At 35.4% G+C, this 23,274-nt stretch overlaps 1 long non-coding RNA gene across 1 annotated transcript in view; it reads left to right on the top strand.

Moving 5' to 3' along the window:
• Window positions 1-10,408: 10,408 nt before the first annotated feature.
• The window catches only part of LOC306659681, a 66,114-nt gene continuing 53,248 nt past the window's right edge, over window positions 10,409-23,274 (top strand). Inside the window, exon 1 of the long non-coding RNA XR_013763383.1 lies at window positions 10,409-10,573. This is a non-coding gene — a long non-coding RNA (uncharacterized lncRNA). The remainder of the gene's footprint in view (window positions 10,574-23,274) is intronic.

Genomic DNA, 23,274 nt, shown 5'->3' on the forward strand with positions numbered 1-23,274 from the left:
CCAGAGTATGTACCTAGAAGTAGACTTGCTAGGCTGCATGAGTGGTATCACCAGCTTTACTACATAATCTAAAACTGTTTCCCACAGTGATTGTTCCAATCCACAGTTCCAACAGCATGTGTGAGAAATCCATTCTTCCATTTCCTTGTTAACTTCTGTTATTTGTGTTCCCCACAAATCTGGTGGGCATATAAGATTTCTTCATTATGCATTTAATTTGTGCTTTCCTGATTACAAATTACTTTAAACATTTCTTTTTTTTCATGTTTGTTGAAGAGTCATTGGCTCAGTTTTCTATTGGGTTTCCAGTCTTTTTCCTATTGAATATAGAAGTTTTTATATATTTCAGATATATGTCATTTACTGATTATAGGTGTTACCCCTCTGTGGCCTTTTTAAAACTTATAATGTCATTTTAATGTTTTTATTATGGATATTGGAAACATACATAAGAGCAAACAGTATAATGAATGTCTATGTATGCAACTTTAAACTACGAACTCATGGCCAATTCTAGATGTTTCACTGAATTTTGGATTATTTTAAGATAATATTAGCATCATATAGTTTCATGTATATCGGTAGGTAACTGACATAATTTCTCTTAAAAATATAATCAATAGATAGGTAGATCAATGGTACAGAATAGAGGACACGGACACAAACCCAAATAAATACAACTTTCTAATACTAGACAAAGGCACCAAAAATATGCAATGGAGAAAAGATAGCCTCTTCAACAAATGGTGCTGGGAGAATTGGAAATCCATATGCAACAGAATGAAACTAAACCCATATCTCTCACCCTGCACAAAACTCAACTCAAAATGAATTAAGGACCTTGGAATCAGACCAGAGACTCTGCAGATTATAGAAGAAAAAGTAGGTCCTGATCTTCAACATGTCGGCCTAGGACCAGACTTCCTCAACAGGACTCCCATAGCACAAGAAATAAAAGCAAGAATCAATAACTGGGATAGATTCAAACTAAAAAGCTTTCTCTCAGCAAAGGAAACTATCAGTAATGTGAAGAAAGAGCCTACAGAGTGGGAGAATATCTTTGCCAATCATACTTCAGATAGAGCACTAATCTCCAGAATCTATAAAGAACTCAAAAAACTCTACACCAACAATACAAATAATCCAATCGACAAATGGGCTAAGGAAATGAACAGACACTTCACAGAAGAAGATGTACAAGCAATCAATAAACATATGAAAAAATGTCCAACATCTCTAGTAATAAGAGAAATGCAAATCAAAACCACCCTAAGATTCCATCTCACCCCAATTAGAGTGGCGATTATCAAAAATACAAGCAACAGGTGTTGGCGAGGATGTGGGGAGAAAGGTACACTCATACATTGCTGGTGGGGCTGCAAATTAGTGCAGCCACTCTGGAAAGCAGTGTGGAGATTCCTTAGAAAACTTGGAATGGACCCTCCATTTGACCCAGCTATCCCACTCCTTGGCCTATACCCAAAGGACTTAAAATCAGCATACTACAGAGATACAGCCACATCAATGTTCATAGCTGCTCAATTCACAATAGCCAGACTGTGGAACCAACCTAGATGCCCTTCAATTGATGAGTGGATAAAGAAACTGTGGTATATATACACAATGGAATATTACTCAGCCATAAAGAATGACAAAATTATGGCATTTGCAGGCAAATGGATGAAATTGGAGAATATCATGCTAAGTGAGATAAGCCAATCTCAAAAAGCCAAGGGACGAATGATATCGCTAATAAGTGGAGGATGACACATAAAGGGGGGGAGGGAAGGGTTAATGTTAGGGTTAGAGTTAGGGTTAGGGAGGGGGGCAAGTATGGAGGAAGAAAGTACTGTATAGAGGGTAAAGAGGGGTGGGAGGGGTGGGGGGAAGGGAAAAAATAACAGAATGAATCAAGCAATATTACTGTATGTGGATTTATGATTACACAAATGGTATGCCTTTGCGCCATGTACAAACAGAGAAGCAACATGTATCCCATTTGTTTACAATAAAATAAAAAAAAATATAATCACAATACTATTTTCACACTTAAAGTAATACCAGTTTCTTAATATCATATAATAACAATGTATTTCAAAATAACTTGTACTACCTGTGAGGAACCAAATTTCCTAATTTTAATGTAACTTGATTCATGAATATTTCATAGTGGCCATTGTTACTCTGTCCTGACTGATAAAGCTTTCCAAACACCAAGATGAAGGAGATGCTCACCGATATTATCTTCTAAAACTTTTGTTAAACTTTTGTACTTAGGTCTAGTGTCCTTGTTATAATGATTTTAACATATGGTGGGAGTTAGGGGTCTGATATTCTGTTACATACACACACACACACAAAAAGGATCTTTCTCCTCACACCACTCTGCCCTGCTACTCCGATTAGAAATCCTATGTCTGTTTTGGCCTATGTTTGTTCCTGAGCTTTCTTTTTTATTCTGTTGGCCATGGTATTCATTGCTATTCTAAAAGTACATTGTCTCAATTACTATAATTTATTACCATCTTCTAGTTATAAAATAATTCTTAATAATTTTAAGTAATATTAAAATATTAAGTAATATTAAAATTTTTTTCTCCCTTAAATTTTGGTTCTTTTTGACCCCTTGCATTTCCTTTGTTTTAGTTAATATTATTTTTAATTGACAGATACTATTTTTATGTATTTATGGCAAACAACATGATGTTTTGATCTATGTATAAAACATAGATTAAACCAACCTAATTAACATATCCATCACTTCACCATTTTTTTGTGATGAGACATTAGATGTTGGCTCTCTTAGCAATTTTGAAATACACAATATATATTATTATTAACTATAGTTATCCTGCTATGTGATTAATTTTATAATTAGCTTGCCACCTACACAGTCTTTCTCCCTTTCTTTCTCTTTCTCACACATACACAGAGTCAGAATTTTGATTAAGATATTTGTGAAACTTGACATTTTCAATGTTAAGTTCTCCAATTCATGTGTATTTTATATCTTTTCATTTATTTAGGTCTTCTGTTTTTTGTCAGTACTGGGGATGGAACCCAGGGCCTCCTATGCACTAGACAAGGGCTCTACCACTGAGCTACGTTACCAGTTCTAGTTAGGTATTCTTTAAAGGGACTTAACATAATTTTATAATTTCCCTTTAAGGATATTGCATGTATCAGTTAGATTCACATATGGACATTTAGTATTTTGATGCTATTATAAATGATGACTTTAATATTTTCTACCTTTTTAATTCTGGCATATACATATAACTGATTTTTCCCATAGGCTAAAGTGTTATTAATCCTTTAATGTGTAGGTTTTTGATTTTTCTACATGTGAAATTATGTTAACTGAGAATAATGACAATTTTAATTTTCCCTTTCTATTCATTATACCTTTCATTTCGGCTTCCTGCCTTTTAGTGCCCTTCAGTACAAAGTTGGAGGGAAGTGGTACTACTTGACACCCTTGAAAGAAAAGCTTTGAAAATCTTACCATTTGATAAGATGCTTGCAGGGGCTTTTATTTCTTTTTCTGTTTGAATTAGCTTTTATCAGATTAAGGAAGATCAAATTCTAGTTTTAGTTTGCCAAGAATTCTTATTTTTTATTTTTATCATGAATAGATGTTGAAGCTTATCAAATGCTTTTTATGTATTAATGGCATGATATAATTTTCTCTTTTATCTGTTAATATGATTGTTAATATTGCATTGCTTTTCTAGTGTTAAACTGCATTGCATTTCTAGCATAATCCAATGTGGTCAAGATGAATGCTTTTTTTTTTTTTAACCAATTGTTGGTTTCAATTTGCTAATTTTAAAGAATTTTTGCATCTATGTTCATAATGAGATTGCATTATATTTTTCCTCCTTATTGTTTTTTTTATCAAAGTAATCCAATATGAATTTGTTTGTCCTCTTTGTTCTCTGAAAGAGTGTAGGAGTACTATCAATCTTTTCTTAAACTTATTAATAGGCATTTGTGCCCGAACTTTGTTTTGGTGAAAATTTTATTATTGGTTAAGTTGAATTTTTATCTAAGTTTTCTATTCATTTACAAAGTATGTTATATTTTCTCAGAAGTTCCAAAAAAATTCAAATCAATTAGAATTGAGTTATTAAAACATACACTTATTATCTTTTTATAATATCTATAGAACCTTATTTATCTTTTATCCCTATTATATTCCTGATGTGTATTATTTCTTATTTATTTTCTTGCTCACGCTCCATGTATCACATGTGCATATATGTATATGTATATATATGTATGTGTGTATACATATATATGTATATGAAAAATATATATTAATGTTGTTTGTCTACCAATTATTTGTCTTCCAATTTGGGGCATTGTTATCTTATCTGTTATACTTAATCTTTTATTTAATCATTATTCATCAATATTTTGCTTCATTCCTGATCTCTTAATCTTTTCTTCTTTTTTTCTAGCTATTCTTTTTGTAATATATTGAGAAAAATTCTTAAGTCATTACTTTTCAGTAGGTGTTCCTTTCAAAGATGTGCTTTTAAGGTTCTATGTTTCCTTTTGCATGTTTCATTTTTCAAAGAGTGTTTTAAAGTATAGCATTTGATAGGTAATACTTTTATCATCATTCAGTTCAGGATGTATTTTTCTCTTACGGTGTATTTTTTTTTAAGGTCCAACATTTTTAATAGTAAACAATCGCGATGTGTTTTTAAACACATGTGTGCTTGCCTACCATGTGTGAGGCACTGGGTTCGATCCTTAGCACCACATAAAATAAACAAAAAAATAATAAAAGTAAGGCATCCTGTTCATCTACAACCCCCCCCAAAAAAAAACAAATAAATAAATAAAAACAACAATGTGTTTTCATAATGTCCAAACAGATTTTTTTGATTATATTTGCTTGCTAATAGATTATCAAGGAATATACCTTTCATATTAACTGGCACTTGCTTCCTGGTGTGGAATATTGTTCAATTTTTATAATTGTTCCATTTGATCTTCAAATAATTTAATCTGTACAGTGCTCTTATATCCAGTAAGTTATTTTTAATATCCAAATGTAGGAGCTGGAAGCAGACAGTCTAGAAAGAGACAGAATGTTCATGGTGCTGCAGAAATCCAAGAATCTGAGAGTTTCACAAAGAAGATAAAAGTTTTTCCCATGTTTGGAAAATGTTGGCTAACTTCACTTAACAAATGGGAAGGCCCTGATCTTGACCCTGTAGCCTTAAATCATGTTACAGAGTTTATTCTGATCTTTGAATTTGTTAACCATGTGCTCCAATGATCAGGCTACTTGTCTTCCTGAGAATATTCTAAGCATTAAGACATTTTGAAGGCAAAAATGTGAATTTTAGACTTCACTTTGGGATAAAATAGACCATAGTGTGAATTAAGTAATAAAAGTCATCAAAAATATATTCAGAAATCACTTGGAAAAATAATGAACTTTTCTTTCAGCGTTTCTGTGTTGAAGTCAGCAGGAACATGACTCTGAATTGCATGATATTAAAAGGAAAAAAAATACATTTGTTTCAGATTTTCCATGCTCTTATTGGTCGTAGATCAACTTTGGTGATGGTTATCTTTTAGTGAAAATTGTCAGAATACCCCAGATTTTACCTGACATATGAACTGCTTGAAGGCTGATCATGTTTACCATGTCCTATTAGGCTTTTGTAAGACCTCACCCCTGATCAGAAATACCAATTGTCGGAGAAAAAAAAAAGTCTATTGTTGGTCAGAGCTTTAATTAAAAACTATACTTTGTTTTCAATCCAATTTTGGATAGAATACAGGAGAAAAAGCAAGATGTAAATTTTACAATGCCTTGGCAATGTATCCAATTCTCAGCCGAACAAAGAAGCTTATATGCAGAAAATCTTGTAGGAATAAAGCATGTAAAATAAATAAAAAGCTTCCAGTGCTTAATTCCAATCTTCTTCCCAGCAACTGGAGCTGCTGATAAGACACCTACTCGGAGTAATGATGCATAATGCGAAAATGCAATAACCCAGACCTCATAAGTGCGGACAAATGCCATCGTTTTAAAGGAAATGGTTGCAAATGTGAAGTGCAATGTGCTGAGCCATTTTCAAAGGTATTTTCATAAACATGGCAAAATGCCAAGGCTTGGTTTTTCCCAACATGATAGGAAGAGCAAGGAATGTAACTATTATAGGGGCATCCGGTATTTGTCCATGTTGTATCATATAAATGTTTACGTACTGTCGATTCATTATTAGTGGCAGTTTTAATGGGAATATAAATATTATAAAGTGTGTTTACTACAGATAAATCAAAGGGGTGCTGAAGTAATTTGCAGTACTAAAGCTCATTTTGGATAATTACAGTGCCCCTGAAGAATGTGTTTGTGTATTACAAAGAAGGGGATTGTTAGGAAGAAAACTGTTTTGGGTTGGTGACATTCTGAAAAGAGTAGGGCTGATCCTGCTTGGGACTAGCTTAGAAATGAGTGAGAACATTAATGAAAGAAGATTTTTTTGAAATGGAAAAAGAGGAAAACCAAGGTAGTTTGCAGTTGCAGGGCTAACCTTATTCAGTCAAATCTCATGCAGATGACTTACTGTAAGTACAGAAATAATGTAAGAAATGATTAGTTAAGATTATGCTGGCAGTAAAGATACTAATATTTTATTGCACATTGAGTTCTAGTTTACATTTTATGCAGAGGTAAATTAGACTGCAATGTTGTTTATCCTTGTTTTATGGAAGGCTATTTTCATCACAGTCTTAAAGGTTATTATTGGTTTACCTCCTGCTTCCTATTTTATTAGAAGGTGATTTTCAGCTTCCTTATTTTCCCTGAAAACCATAAGACATGGTAAACTTTAAACACCATAAGTTAACAAGGCGAATTAAACAATTGTGTCCTAGGCTTTGGAAGGTCATATTATAATGAGATTAAAATTTCTCCCCTTCAGGTATTGTTCATTGGTAAACAAGTCTGGCTTGGACTCTTATAAATGTTCTACTGATTAGATTAATTTCATATGAAAGGCAAATTCCTTTTCCTTTCTGACAAGGTAGTCAGAGTCTGCCAGTTTGGTGATTGTTCAAGAAAAATGCAGCATGGAAAGAAAAAAATGGTGCAGTAAAGTGAAATGAGCATAAAATGAGATTTAGCTGAGATTGAGGTGCCTGTGCTGTCATTTAAAAGGGAATTCAAGAACTAGGATGTGAGTTTTGTGTTGAGGTGCAGAAACTGAGCATCAAGGAGCCGAATGGAGAGAAGCAATGGGCTTCCCTCTGGCTTCTCTGCCTAGCTATCCACCCTCTGGATGACTCTCCTGCCCATGCTATATGGGAGCCAATCGTGTGCTTTATCTAGCAGGCCGCCTTGCATGAATGCATCCACTTTTGTACACTGATGCAAACGGAGAAGAGTTCCTTCTAAGAATTACTTGAATAGATTTGCTATTTATGTTTTTTGCCTCAAAGTGTTCTTTTTCTCTCAACATCAATCCTTTCGGGGGAAAAAAACCTTCAGTTCTACCTGACAAAAATATTCCTGTCCTTGACTAGTTATATTTCTTGTCTTTCTGATTTTAGGTTGAAATTTGGAATGCCTGATCTAATTCAGATATAATAACAGATGTTTTGCTTCTTCCACTTCTCATCTCATTCAAATTTGGTTTACCTAGGATGGCTTCAAAGCTCTTGATATTATGAGTTGTACGGATTTCATTTTCACCACTCACCCTCTACCTTTAATTTTGTAAAGAGTGAATATCAAGAATGCTCATTTTCTTAAGAAAAGAGGCCCTGAGGTTTTTGCCCTCTCACACTTGTTCAGATTCTCTTCACATTCAAATATGATACCCTTTTCCTTTAAAGTGGTTTCAAATGTCAACATGGAGTAGTTAAATGTTGAGAACTGAACTTTCATGTTTCATTAGCATGTAGATGAATGCCAGCAAACTTGGTTGGGAAAATAGTTCCTTCACAGCAAATCAGGTTTCCCCCACTGGTTATCATTAGAAATTGGATTTACATTTCTTTAGGAAAACAAAAAGATATTGAGACAGCATTGAAAACTTTGGAGGAAGATAATTTCAATATTACATGCTGGATACTGTTGTATAGTAACAATCTTGGAACTTCCAGTGTTGGAACTTTTACTTCTTCCATATACCTATTTTTTTTCTTTTTATTACTTCTCTTACTCTAGGAATATGCTCTCAATAGTAAATCTTCTAAATCTGGAGAATTTCTGTGATTCTTAAGTACTTATGTGTTTACATATGATGTCTAGAATAGTTTTTTTCCCATATTCTTTCTACATTCAACTGGTTCATGACTGTGCTCATTATAGATCATAACCTAGTTACATTTGTAGAAATTTACACATAAGTAGTAAAAATTTCGGGATAAATCTGTAGTCTACTGGTAGCAAAATCTTCTTAGTGTAAGCACCATATCAAAACCATACATTATCTCAGTCCATCTACATACCCAAATGTGGATCACAATGAATCTTAAATGAGATCTGGAGAGGCATATTCAAACATAGCTGCTACTGCCACTTGTTAGCTGTGTAATTTGGATAAGATATTTGACCTACGTGAAGCTCAATGTTCTTATTTATAAAACGATCCTATTAACATCCTTACTTGGCAGGAATTATAAGGGTCAAATTAGAGGTAAAATATCAGCACAGATTCTGGCACAAACTGTGCACTTAGTTTCCTAGGTATGGATATGTGTGTTTTGTCTGGCATTTGATTTGGATGCACTCTCCTTCTTACTTTATTCTTCTCCATATAAACTTTGAATAACATGAGATTTTGTTCCCCTGAACTTGGAGGGACTCATCTTACAACTGACCTCTTTATGCCCATCCTTTATGCCCATGGGGGTACTGGACCCATCTGCCACTGGAGCTGGTTGCAGTGCCTGCTGAGCTGGGAGGAAACGCCTGTCTGAGTGGTCCCCCACATCACATCTCCCACCAGTGTGATAACACCGCCCATCAAGTGGATGCTTCTCCTCCAATCACTGTGTGAAACCCAGATACTTTCTCCCCCAGTGCACTCCAGGCATACAGTAAGGGTGAGTGGATGAGTGGGTAGGGAAAGAACAACATTGTGAGGAGCCGGAAGTGTGCCATGGAGCTGACACCTGTTATTTTATTTAATCCTCATAGTATTTCTAACAGTGAAACATCATGTTTCCCCTTAAAATTCAAAAATATAAATATTTTGTATAGGTTTATGCAAGTAATGAAGTCAGAACCGAAAGCAGGATGCAGACCTTTCTGATTTAAAGTCGAAGAACTTTCTGCTATACCACATGGCGATTGGTCTCAGAAAGCCATAACTTCAAAACCAATAGATCTATCCTACAGGGGAATAGGCTCTAAAGAGAACTCCAGCTGTAAAGATGCTAAATCAGCTGTATACCACCTGTCTCTGCTTCTGCCTGCTCCTTAATTCCCACTGGGTTTGTTGCCTGATTTATCCCATAGATTCAATGAATTCCCATCACATTGGTCTTCTCCAGCGTCTGGTCCTGCCTGTGCTTTTGATTCTTCTTTGCCTCAATGATCAGGTGGTTTTTCATCCACCCCACCATTTTCTGGACCTCAAACACCTACTGAAAATCAGATTTTGCCTTAACTTAGTGGCCTCTGACTCTGTAGTGATGATATGTAGCAACCCTGCTCTACCACATGGTGGAGATAGGAGATGTAAGATCCAGCAACTTCACTTTAGGATAAACTTTTAAAAAATAAATTCAAAATAAAGAATTCTCAGGCAATTCCAAGGGTAACATTTTATGCATTAAGACATTTACCTTAATAATATAATGTTTAACTGTCTTTTGGTTATTATCGATAAACAAAGTAATCAATTAAGCTATGCATCTTCTTTTTAAATTAACCATGACCACTTTACTTGGTCTTTCATCCAATATGATTCTTAGATTTTATTTATATAGCATAGCTTCAATATTAAATAATTTTACTTTAACTTATGTTCTGTGGTTAAAATGTGTATAGTAGAAGAATTGCCCTTCATTTCTAGATAAACTTGTCTCTTAAGTCTGAATGTGTCTGAATAATTACACCCTAGAGAGAAGGCTTATGGAGTAAACCTTGTTCTAAACTTGTAAATATTCTTTTATAATGGAATATTTCATATATTTCTCTCCCATTTGGACACCCCCTGCCCCAATCATTGCTTCCTGAATGACTTCAACAACTTACTCTCTTTGGAAAAGAAAAAGAACTGTGATTCTTTTAGAACCACAACTGGCATTATCTTTTAGGAAGTAGCTACATATGTGGTCTGCTACCATCAGGAACATGATAGGAGAATCTGCCCTCTGTGAGAGACCAACCTATGCTCCACGTAGAGATACAGGAAAGAAAGGAGCCTGGGGTGTGGAACTGACAGCAGACGCAGCAGTAGTTTGGATGCTGGACTCTCAACAGGTTTTATGTGAGCACATCCCCTAGGATTTCATGGGCAGTAACTAAATACCAAGCAATAAAGTCGTAATTCAGAGGAAGAATGGTGGGGATGAAACAGAATCTCTCTTCTTGGTAAGACTGAGCTCTAGTGATACTCTGGAATCGGAAATTAAGGGGGAAAGTCATGCGAGTGTGGGAGGGGTTGAGTTACAGGCAGGCCTCTCAGTCTCAGCTTTCAGTCCTGGGTGGCAGGTTACTTGAGGCCAGATACCACAGTGTCAAGCAAAATACTATTAACTTTTTAAAATCCCTTCTGCTGGAAGTTCAAATTGGTGATGGGAATAAATTTTCATGGGAAAGAGGAGACAAGTGGAATATAAAGATTGAGGCTGGGTTTAGCTAGCATTTTTAATTTAAAATAGAGTTAATGACAACACAGATAAACTAGTTCATGAGAAAGTAAAGATAAAGCTATTTCTTCACTTCAACTATGTAGAGATATTGGTGGTACTCTGCCAGGATCTCTGGAATCCCATTTACTGCACAGTGATACCTCGGCCTGCTCTGTTCCTTCTTCTTGGGATTACCTTGGGCTGCTAGAGTCACTTACCAGGTGGCAGAGCAAACTCAATCAATAATTTGTGCTTCAGAGCTTTCCACATTAGCAGGTTGAGCTGGGGACTTTGAGCATTGTACCCTGACCTGTCATTTTCCTCTCCTGCTTCTCTGTTGGTCCTAGAAGAACCTCCTTAAGTCTTCTCCCTTGCTCTGCTCCTCAGGTTCACCTGAATCCTCTCATTTTGCTTTTGGCGGAAATTGAGTGAAGCTCATCCTTACCTATGATGCTTAGGAAACAGTGAAAATAGAATCATAGGAACACAGATTCTGTGTCATGGGGACTATTCATTATAGGTTTGTGAATGTGATAGCCTTCGGGGGCTTTGCTTTGTTTTATAATTCTACCACTTTTCTACATTGTTTTTCAAGTTCTTTTTTGATGATTGGGCTGTCACTGAAATAAATCATTCTAAATCCCAATCTTATAGTCATTACCACAGATTAGCACTTAATTTGATGTTTGGTGACGCACACTGCAGTAGCTTAGAAATAGAACATGCCCTTTCAAAGTCACTTCTTTTTATGAAAACAGAACTAAGACTTGTGAGTGTGTTGCTATTGTGTACTTACCTTTGTATTTAATAATCCTTCCATATTGTAGCACTGTTGTTCTCGGCTTATTACTGAAAATTTAATAGTATTTAATTAAAATCCAGAAATGTGCTTTCAATTCTATTACCCTAAAAAGTGGGGGAAAGAAAGGCTCATCCTTACCATTTGCATTATACTGGAAACTGTTAAACACTTAATCTTCTCGCATAGTGGTTCTGTGCTTTTAAGAGGATTACATTATTAATTGTTTAATTATTCATTATGCTGCATTTTGCCGCTCAGTACAAAAGCTTTTTTAAAATTAATTTAATGTTTTATCCTTCTTAGCAGTCATTCTTTATACTGGGCTCTCTGTTCTTTCATGATAGGACGTCGCAGCAAAGAATCAAGAGGATGCCTTATTGAAAGCTAAGCCTGTAGCTCTAGCAAATAGATCTTTTGCCAGAGCAATGACTCAACACACCACCAGGCAACTGAGTCTTGCTGCACTCCAGAGACCGTGGTTAGAAATATGTCACCAGCGGGAGCTACATTAATCATAATTGTAGGAGTGACAGTCAGTTTCTTGACCTCATTGAGACAGGCAGGGAGGTCAGTGCTTCAAGCAGTTCATCCTTCAGGCAAGGAAAACTATTGGGAAGATTTCCTTTTTGTTATCACTGGCATTTTTATTTAATCCCATCATTTTCCCCAGTCTGGGCAGAAGTACAAAAGCTTCAGGCAGCTACCGTCTGGCCCTTTTTCTTTTGCTCTCTGCCAAAAGTAACCGTGGCAATTGATGGCTTAGGGAACAGCTACCACGCCTCTTTTCCTCAACTGTGTTTGCTCTCATTCTCCCTCCTTTCTTTTGTTCTTCTTCTTTTTTCTTTTTCTAAAGACTAGGAGGATAGCAAGAGTCATTTCAGTGGAACCTGATGTTAGCGGCCCTGCCCATTTCTCTGTGTTGATTGCGGGGGAGGGTCCGGAAACAGTCTTCTCAGCAGGATGGCATGATGGTGCCTACTTTCCTCCAACAGTGGGCAGCCTGGAGCAGCTGCTGCTAGAGAGCTGGTGCTGGTATTGGGATCTGGGGCAGCCAGTGCATTTCATTTCAGGCACCTCCGAGGAAAATTCATAAGGGAAACATTCTCTGATGAAAAGAACTCACGGGCCTAGGCTTGAATATCCGAGTACACGTTGAGATGTGTTATGGTTTGGATGTGAGGTGTCCCCAAGAAGCTCATGTGTGAGACAATGCAGGAAGGTTCAGAGGAGAAATGATTAGGTTGTAAAAGTCTAACCCAATCAATGAATTAATCCCTGATAGGATATTGAGGTGGTAGGGTGTGGCTGGTAGAGATTGAAATGGAGGCATGGCTATAGGGTATATATTTTGTATCTGGGAGTGGAGACTCTCTTCTGCTTCCTGATGATATGAGCTGCTTCCCTCTGCCACACTCTTCCACCATGATGTTCTACCTCATCTCGAGCCCCAAGGAATGGAGCCAGCCTTTGATGGACTAAGACTTCTCAAACCATGAGCCCTCAGATGAACCCTTCCTCCTCCACAATTGTGCTGGTCCGATCATTTGGTCACAGCAGCGAAAAAGCTAACTAAAACAGGATATTAAAGAAATATTTGATTTCATACAGAAGATCATCATGATAATATAACAAGGTATTTTAAGTCAACAAGTAAATATGTGAAAGGAGATTTAAATCATTGCCTGAGTTACTACTGTGCCAGGTACATGGTAGTGTCCTGGGGAAACAGAATTTAAGAAGCAGGACGTGGTCCCACATTTGTAGTGTATACATTCTTGGGGGATGGGAGCTGGGCAAGAAAACTACTAAAAAGAAATGGAAGAAAGTTTAAAACAGTGATAAGAAAAATGAAAGAAATAAAAGAGTGAGGTGAGAGAGAGTGTGGGGTAGAATGACAACTAGTTGTGATGGTGTGACACGCAAGGCCTGCCTAAGAGCATATGATAGAAACCTATAAATATTTACAGTATTTTGTGGAAATTTGAAGACACTTCTTAATGTTCTAATTTGTCAATATTTGATCTTTGTTTATCATTACTAATATTGGTATTTGTTTATCATTATTAAAAGGTATCAATTTTGGGGGACCGAGGGAAGAATATTGCCCTAGGTCTCATCCTCAGCATCACAGGGAAAAATAAGGTATAAAAAAAAAAGAAGCTAATTTCTTTCTAATGAAAGTTTTAGATTACCTCCTAGTATATTTGATTCGAATTTTTCTTGTTTTTGTTCAATAAAAATTTTTATCCAATAAAAATTCAGAGAAATCCAAAATCTGATCTTGGACCTATTCTGTAAATAACAAGGGTTTTACTTCTCTTGCAATTTAATTAATTTCTGGTAAATTACTATCTCATGAGGGATTTAGGTTTCCGTGTAATGTCACGCCCTTTATTCCAGTCCAAAGAATATGCGTGTGCTTAGGGTTATAACACCATGTCATCAAAATGAGAACATCTGTCTACATCATGTATCACTTTTCTCCTTTTCTCTCTCTCCCACAAATCATTATTTTAAAATCAATGACTTAACCACTATCTTCAAAAAAGATCTGACCAATTAGGAATGAGGTCTCTTCTTTATTTTTTCTTCCTTTTGTTTTCTCTTCCTTCCTCCTTTCCTGCCACTTTCTCCCCTTTTTCCTCTCATTTTTCTTTCCTTTTCCTTTACTCTTGCCATCACGGAGATGTGTTGTAAGATTTCTCTGAGGTCATGTTGTAAGGACTTTAGTATTTTAAGCTTGGAAAATTAAAGTTTCTAATAATATATAGCACAGAAACTTCAGAAAGCTACCTTATGATATACTATATAGTGATTTAAAACCTCAATTAATGTTTTGTACTTGAACACAAATACCTGAACCTATGAAGATAGTGAATTAATTTTTACATGATTGCGAAAGTAAACCCAAAGGGATTTAATATAGACTATAGCCGAGTTTTTTTCTATGAATATTTCTTCCCTTCATTTTTAAGAATGATGGACATGTGTGCTAATGCTATAGAAAGATTGCATATTTAAATATACGGGCTCTGACTATATTATCAATTGTGTCAGTTCTATTTGTTTTCTTTCCCAGGGGTTGCTGAAAGAATCACACCTTCAGCTGGAGAAGCTGGGGACTGTGGATTCTGAGTATTTTTTCTATCAGTTTCATCATCTCCCTTTGTCTTTATGTAGAAATGGTGATATCAACAACCCACCTCACAGGGCATTTTAACTGTTAATCAGAGAACTGTTGAGGGGATTACTTTAATACTTAAAGAATTTTCTGCTTAGCAGTTGACTATTGCTTAAGCAGCAGGGAATTTAACAAAATGTTTAATGACAAGAGTGTCTAAGACTGTTTGGAGGAAGTTTTTACCAAAATTCAGTTCTATTGCACTTTCCTTAAAAGACATCATTGAAAACATCTCAACATTCTCTGTATTTTTTTTTTTCCCTTAAAAAAATATTGTGGAGTTTAGCTTTGGATGTAAATGTGAAGCCCTGGGCATATGATAGCAGTGAATTAATTTACTTAAAACACTCCTATTTTTCTGAGAATGTAGTTAGTGTGATGTGGGTGTGGTCAGAGGATGAAAAAAGAGGCAGCATCCTCAGGACAGCTATTTATAGAAAACAATTGGTAAATCTGAGCCTTGACCTTAAGTTGTTTTCGTCAATTGCAATACGATTTCTGGACCTACTTAATTATGCTTTGCTTTCCTGTTCCCGTCTGACTGCTACACTTGTGTACATTAAGAAAGAATGCTCCATAGTGTCCAGCTTCCTTTTCCTTACTTTATTTCTTTTGAACATCATTTTATGACATAAGGGAGTTACCTTTAAAAAGCATCTTCCTTACAAGAACTTCCCTGTTTCCCTGAACAATGAGCTAGAGATGGTCACTGTTTGCATTGTCAGACAGAAGAAAACAAAATGAAATTTTAAACTAGGATTTAATTTTTTTTGGTATAAAAATTTGGAAAATATATGAAGGTAGAGAGTCATATTTTGGCATGAAATACATCTTCTGAAAAAGTAAAGCTTTATCACATTTAAAATTTATTATCATTCAAACTTGTGAAAATCACTAGATAAGAATGTGATCTTAAGTATAAAAGAAATATCCAATGTCAACTTCAATTTTAGAGCATCAAGTAATTTTTTTTACCAAAGAAAAGATTTCTTAACCTGCAGTGTATTTGGGAATGGGGCAAGATTACTGTTAATCTTTATTTCAGTGTTATGAAAACCAGTGTTTCTATTGCTGAAATCATTATGATCAAATCAGACAAGAATTAACTTACTACCTTAGCATTGAGATTTCTAACTCTGAGATTTTTATCTATGAAATTTTGCTTTTGAATGTGTATGTTAGTAGATAGGTATCATTAATAAAGTTGTTCAAAACATTTTAATTATTTTTTAACAAAACCCAAGGAATAAGAAAGACAAAGGACTAGTAAAATTTTATTTTTCTACTCAGCAATCACTTAAGGAATATATATATATAATATTTTGGCAACATAATTGATAATAAATTAGATACTGAAAGAAAAAATAATATTCACATATTGAGAGAGAAAAATAAACAAGAATTAAAAGACTGTGTTATGCATAATAAGGGGGGAAGGAGGCTGAATGGGCAACATAGAGGGATACCCTGATCTCAGTCTGAGGCAAAGCTTCTTGGAAGAGTATCTACATTATATTTCTTCAAGAGTGTGGTATATCTGCACAATGGAATACTATTCAGTTTTAAAGAAGAATAAAATGATGGCATTTGCAGGTAAATGGTTGGAGTTGGAGAATATCATGCTAAGTGAGATAAGCCAATCCCGAAAAACCAAAGGCTGAATGTTTTCTCTGATAAAAGAATGGTGATACATAAGGCAGAGAGGGAGCAAAGGGAAGAATGGAGGAAGGGTGGATTGCATAGAGGGAAATGGGGTGTGGGGGGGGAAGAAAGATAATGGAATGAGACAAACATCATTACCCTATGTACATGTGTGATTACACAAATGGTGTGACTCTACTTTGTGTACAACCAGAGAAATGATAGTCGTACCCCATTTATGTACAATGAATCACATAATAATAATAATAATAACAAAAAAGAGTGAGAGGAAAAAAATTAAGTACTGGGATAAGAGAGAGTGATGGAAGCAAAAGGTTTAGTGGAACTCTGAGGTGCTTTTGAGGAGTTCTAGAAGGGAGAGTTTGCTCCATAAGTAGGCCAGATATGGGCAAGTCTGCATGGAGGAATTAGTATTTTACCTCAAGGTGATAGGATTTCAAACAAGGTATGGCCTAATCGGCTGTGTGCTTAATGCAAGCATTTTGGCAGCAGTGTCAAGGATGATATGGAATGGGTGGACTGAGATTAAGGAGCTATGTTGATAACACTTTCTCTTAATGTAGGAGAGAAGAAGCAAGAACTGAAACCTCCACAGTGACAATAGTGATCCAGACAAAAATAACTGGGCAGTATCAGTGACAGAACTAGCAAGGCTGGAGATATAGATGGTGGAGTAAGAGAGTATTGGATAGCAATGGATGGTACTTGTAGTTAAAGGGAAGGGAATGCAAGAAAACTGGAAGATTTTTAGAGGAAGTGGGAATCGATTCCCATTTTGACCGGTAGGGTTTGAGGAGCCTGAGGATGACGGTAGAGTGGACCTAGGAAGTACCCCGTTGGCATGGGCTGGGGTAGGATTTTAAATGGAAAATGGAAACATGGGAGCTGGTGGTAGTTAAAGCCATGAGTCATTGTTGAAATTGTCCAGAGGTCTGTACATCTGTGACAGCAGGGGAAAAATGAGATAGAAAGGGACAGAAGAATTTCAACCTTTTTGGAGTGATCTTATAAGTATTCTTTTGTTTTGTTTTGTTTTGGGTACCGGGGATTGAACTCAGGGGTACTCAACCACTGAGCCATATTCCCAACCCTATTTTGTATTTTACTTAGAGTCTCACTGAATTGCTTACCACCTCGCTGTTGCCCAGGCTGGCTTTGAACTTGTGATCCTGCCTCAGCCTCTGGAGCCGCTGGGAACCCAGACATGTGCCACCTTTCCGGGCACATTATCTTTTTTGATGACCATAGGAATGTTATAAGGAGGCACCATTATGCTCACCCTTTTCATGATTGGAACTGAAGATCAGAGAAATAATGAGCCTTCCATAAATAGCAAGGAATGGATCTTCATAACAAAGTCAGCTCTTATGATTCCAAGATTGATATTGATTTAAAATTATATCAGAATTGCTTTGACCAAATACGGCTAATTTCATCTAATATCTCCTGCATGTGTTGTGCTTATGACTTTGTTGAAAAATTCTCTACTGTACTTTCACCAGACCAAAGACAGACTTCCTAAGTTCAGTATTATGACAGGCAAGAAATACCTGAGTTATAGTGGGTCAATAGCATTGTTTGAGGTGATTTTGAGTTGATATTTTTTTAAAGGATAGAGTCAGAACAGAACCATTTCACATTTAAGATGGTGGAAAACACAGTATTTGCCAAAATGCAGTCCATTTTGCATATGATTTAGCTTCTGTTTAAGCTGCACTTCTTGTAGTGGGATGGATATTTAAAACCTTGACTTAGGTAAAGGGCAAAACACAAATTAAAATACCACCATCTGACTTAATGCTGTCCTACCTTATTGAATAGGAATGCTCTGTCTTTAGGGAACTATCTTACAACCTCTCATGTTGACAAATGGCAGGTTAATGGTAGAATATGCAGTAAAATCTTCCAAGCCTTTTACCAAAGGCTGAAAAGAGTTGGGAGAAATTTCTTCTCCCTTTACCAATGTAAACCATCTCTGCAATAAACATATCAGGAGAGGAAGTGTTTTTTAAAAAGAGAGTCATTTGGCAGAATTATCACAGAGTCAGTGGCATGGGATATATGCTTGCTAATTTCATGTTTTTTAGTCACATTTCTATGGAGACACTTTAAAAATCATTAGGCTGTTTTCTGGAAATTTCTATCTGAAAGAAATAACAACTGAAATTCCTTTGGGTAGAAAAAGAGTCGCCAATTTATTCTGCTACATTTTCAGTAATGTTGCATTTAATATGCAAAATGATAGGTTTCTAATACTGGTGAGAGGGCATAGTCGAATATGATATTAAAAGATGAGAAAATGGCTCTCTTCTAAATATGGCTACTGCCTAAGTACAGTTGGCTGATCATAAAATGTGCAATTCAAGCTTTCATATCGATATTTTAGATTGACAGTACCCTTGGGTTAGTGGAGTGAGCTTCATTTACTGAGAAGTCATAGAAAGTCATGTTGATTGTCTGAGCAGGTGGCTGTACTTGAAGGATAATGCTAAAAGGCAAGAGAAAAGAAAAAGTTGGTTCTTATGAGAAGTCCACTACAGTCTTCTAACTGATGTATACAGCAGAGGAAAAATGAGAACAGACTTCACTGTAGAATCTATCAGGTTTTAAATATTTCTGCTTTAATGTAGTCAGCGTTAGTTCTTTCATTTCACCAAATAGAAGAAAATGGTGTAAGCAATCTCTTTGTGGGAAAAAAAAATGTGTCCAGTTACACAATATGAGAAACACTTCCTGTAATCTTCTCCCTTTTCCTTCCTCTTATATCTGCCCAAGCACAGGCAAGAATTATTATTAGTGACTACAGTGATAAAATGCTTCTGTATTCAATTTCAGAAGAAAGAATCCTTGTTTTTCTGTGACTATAGGGCCAAAGATTATGATAATATGTTCCATATATATGTATTGATATATAGGTATAAGCATACATGTATACACACATGCATACATACACATATGTATATATGAATATTACCATTGACTCATTCTCAGATGCTCAGTTCTCTCTGTCACACGAAGAAGAAGAGCAAAGGCTTGTGCAATATTCTGTAGCCACATTTATTGCCATATGGACATTTCCAAATTGCATTGTGCTGTAAGTTGAGATTGTCTGAAGGAGTTTGGCTAAATTCCAGCTTGGGAATACCTTTCACAGAGGTTGATGCTAATGGGAATGTGATTGTCTGGTAATGTAGCAGCGTTAATATTGTTTTTATTGAGTTAGCTGGACTACTATCTGTTGTGTGCTGGAGAAAATACAGTTTATGGTACAATGATCTAATGTTGATATCTTGCCAAACATCTCTCTTGCTAAGCATGTAATTCATCTAAGCAACTCAGGCTGTATGACTTTTTGCTGTGGTCCAAATCACTTTTTAGCAAAGCTTTCAAATGTTGACATTGAAACGAGCAGAGATATAGAAAAGTAAGTTTATCTTATTCTATAGCCACCTTTATGTATTTTTATGGCTTCTATTTTTATGTGTATTCACAGAACAAAGCTATCTTTTATCACAGTAGTTTTTTAAGTGTGGTACCTGCAGAAGCATCAGTATCACCTAGGAATTTGTTAGAAATGCAAATTATTGAATGCCAGCTCTAGTGAATCAGAAACCCTAAGAAGGGGCCCAGAATTCTGTTGCTGAGATGCTTCTTATGCAATTTTGTTACTCATTCAAATTTGAGAACCATTGCTTTAGACCTCTGTTTTTAAACAGTGATGGAAATAGAATAGAAGATGCAGTGTGGTAACTTTGGATTGGCAAATAAGTTGTCATACTTGATACTTCCCTAGAACTTCCTAAGATGAAATCTTAAAATGCCTTTACCTATTAAAATACATAGCACATCCTATTGAAAGTGATGGTTATTTTTATAAATATTTAATAACTGGAGAGAACAGAATTAAAAAAAAAAGGAATTTCCTCAGGGGTATAAGAAATTTATTATAAGAAAGAATGTCTGATTGTAACCAGTCTATCTGTACTCCACCATGTCCCAATGGTTATGACCACGACTATACAAAGTAGGATTCCTGATACACTGTCATTTTTACCATACTAAGACATTGCTCAAAAAATCTCGCTCATAAAGTTCAAATTGAAAAGGAATACTTTTTGAAACATGGACAAATTTCTTTCTAAAATATCAGTTATTAAGTATCCTGGCTGATAATACTAAAGCAAAAATATAATCTACTCTTCTCCTTTTTTTTTATTTTTTTGTTTGTTTGTTTCACTCCATAAAAATAACTGAGCTCTTGTTGGAAATGACTACAATAAAAGATGGCTGTTCTTTATCAGAAAAGAGCCCTTTTGGATTAAACAAAATATAGTGGAGTGACCCTCCAGAGATATCTTGTCTGTACTTTCCTGTTAGTATTGCACAGCTGAATTTGACATTCAAGAGGACCAACAAGTATGGTCTCATTTGTCTTCTCTATGTAATCACATTACTGTTGTTCTGTAGTTAAATAGTTTCTTTGCTAGTTAGCAGTACTATGTGTGATAAGTCACAGCCATAGTAATTCTTTAATCAGTCTAGTTGGTGAATACTAAGCGTGGAAGAGAAAATAAGCGAGGGGATTACCTTCCTGCCAGAAGCAGCAGTGTTAAATTTCATGATATTAAAAAAAATCAAGCTGTAAGTCAGTGGCAGAAGCAGGAATTATTGCTATTCAGGGACTATAAATTTTTGGGTGTGAATGTGACTTACCATACATGAATTTTCAGAAAAATTAAAATATTTAAAGTAACCAGTCAGCATACAGCTTATCCCAAAGCTGCTGAAAATTTATTTCCAATATGTTCTGTTTACTTCTGAAGCAACTGGAGGGGTAAGAGAGAAGACAGAAGTAGTTGCAAGAGTAAAAGCAAATATATAAAGCAAGAATGTCTATTTGTTTTTGAATCAACCTTTTCTATCCAGTTAAACCACATGTTCTCCACCAACTTGTACACTAACTCTATAAAATTTGTTCACGGCTAGTACCAGTTACAAAAGTAGTCATGCCCTGTTGCTGAAGACACAGGCAAAAGTTTAACTCTCTTGCTTTTCGAATATCTCTCTCTCTCACATACACACACACACACACACACACACATACACACACACATGTATATATATAAAAAGAATGACTTTTAAAACTTATGTTAGAAATTATTAGCAATTTCTTCAAATATACAACATCTACCAAAATATAATACTGTCAACTAAAACTACACCTAATTTAATATCTAGCTTTTGGAACTGAAAATCAAGAAACCAATTATGTCATTGATTTTGGAGAGACTACCCAAAAGGTAGATGTTAGATGCTTCAGAAACTCTCAGGGGGTAAATAGATGGATCAAGTGATTTTTATTTTGTGTTTATTGCATGGGGTTTGTGTGTAGCCTTGTTGGTTGGGTATTAAGCTGTAATCCATCTTTTGCTCTAGGAAATGGAAATGTACAGATATTTTAGAAATCAAAAATTGGATTCTTTTGTAGAGATTTTTAGCCTGTCATATCTAAGATTCATTCCTGCTAGTTCACTGCTGAAAATCCAGTAATTACCATTGGTCCTTGGGAAAACATGAAGCCACTTGAGGGAACATACAGGTGGTTATTATTGCTAGAATATTTCATGTCTTGCTTTTTGTTGAATAAACTGATAGATTTTGTGAAAAATATCAATAATACTATTTGAACTTGTTCAAATTGTTCATTAAAAAAAGATCAGCCAAAGCAATTATTGGTCCTGTGTGCAGCGATCATTGATCAAAGAGAAAGTTGAAACTTTTTTTTGTACTTGGTTTGTACTGTTATTGATATTGCCTGCAGAGGTACACGTTCTAGGTGGGCTTCTAAAGTAATATATCACTAAGTTGCTGAGGCCATCCTCAAATTTGTGATCCTCCTGCTTCAGCCTCCCTACTTATTGGGATTATAGGCTTGTACCATCACATCCAGCCTAAAGTAATATTTAAAAAAATTTTGAATACAATTTTTTTTCCTTTCTTTCCATCTTTATTTTCATATTGACTTCCGAAGATAAAATACTTTAGACTAAGTATCTAATAACATGATTACCAATATTTTCTGATGCCAGAAAATTGGGCATTTTTTCTCATTTTCAGAAATGGTCTCTGATTTATTTTTTAAAATCTGCCAAATGTTCCAAATGTTTCTGATATTGATAGGTTTCATAAAGAATTATTTGAAATGGAGTAAAAATAAGAAGTTATGCTAAGCTATGGCATCAACTTAGGTGCCTATAACCAGATAAATGGATAAAGATATTGTGGTTTTATATACAATGGAATATTACTCAGTTTTAAAGAAGAATGACTTGAAGACATTTGCTGGTAAGTGGGTGGATCTGGAGACTATCATGCTAAGTGAAATAAACCAATCCCAAAAAAAACAAAAGGGTAAATGTTTTCTCTAATATGTGAAAGCTGACCAACTATAAGTGTGTGTGTGAGTGAGGGGTAGAATAGAAGTTCAGAGGATTAGACAAAGGGGAATGAAGGGAAAGGAGGGAGGATAAGAATAGGAAAGTTAGTGAAAAGAATCTGACATAACTCTTCTATTATACATATGTGAATATACTAAAGTGAACCTTACCATCTTGCACATCCACTAGATTGGACCCCTAATTAAAATAAGAGATATTTCATGCATGTGTAATTTTATCAAAATGGATTCTACTGTCATGTATAACTTAAAAGAACCAATACCAAAAAAAAAAAAAAACTGCTGGAAAAAAAAGCAGCTACATTTTAAGTTATTCCCTATTTATATTATTCTAATGGG

This window comes from Sciurus vulgaris (assembly GCF_902686455.1).
Source record: "Sciurus vulgaris genome assembly, chromosome: 4".
Taxonomy (NCBI): Eukaryota; Metazoa; Chordata; class Mammalia; order Rodentia; family Sciuridae; genus Sciurus; species Sciurus vulgaris.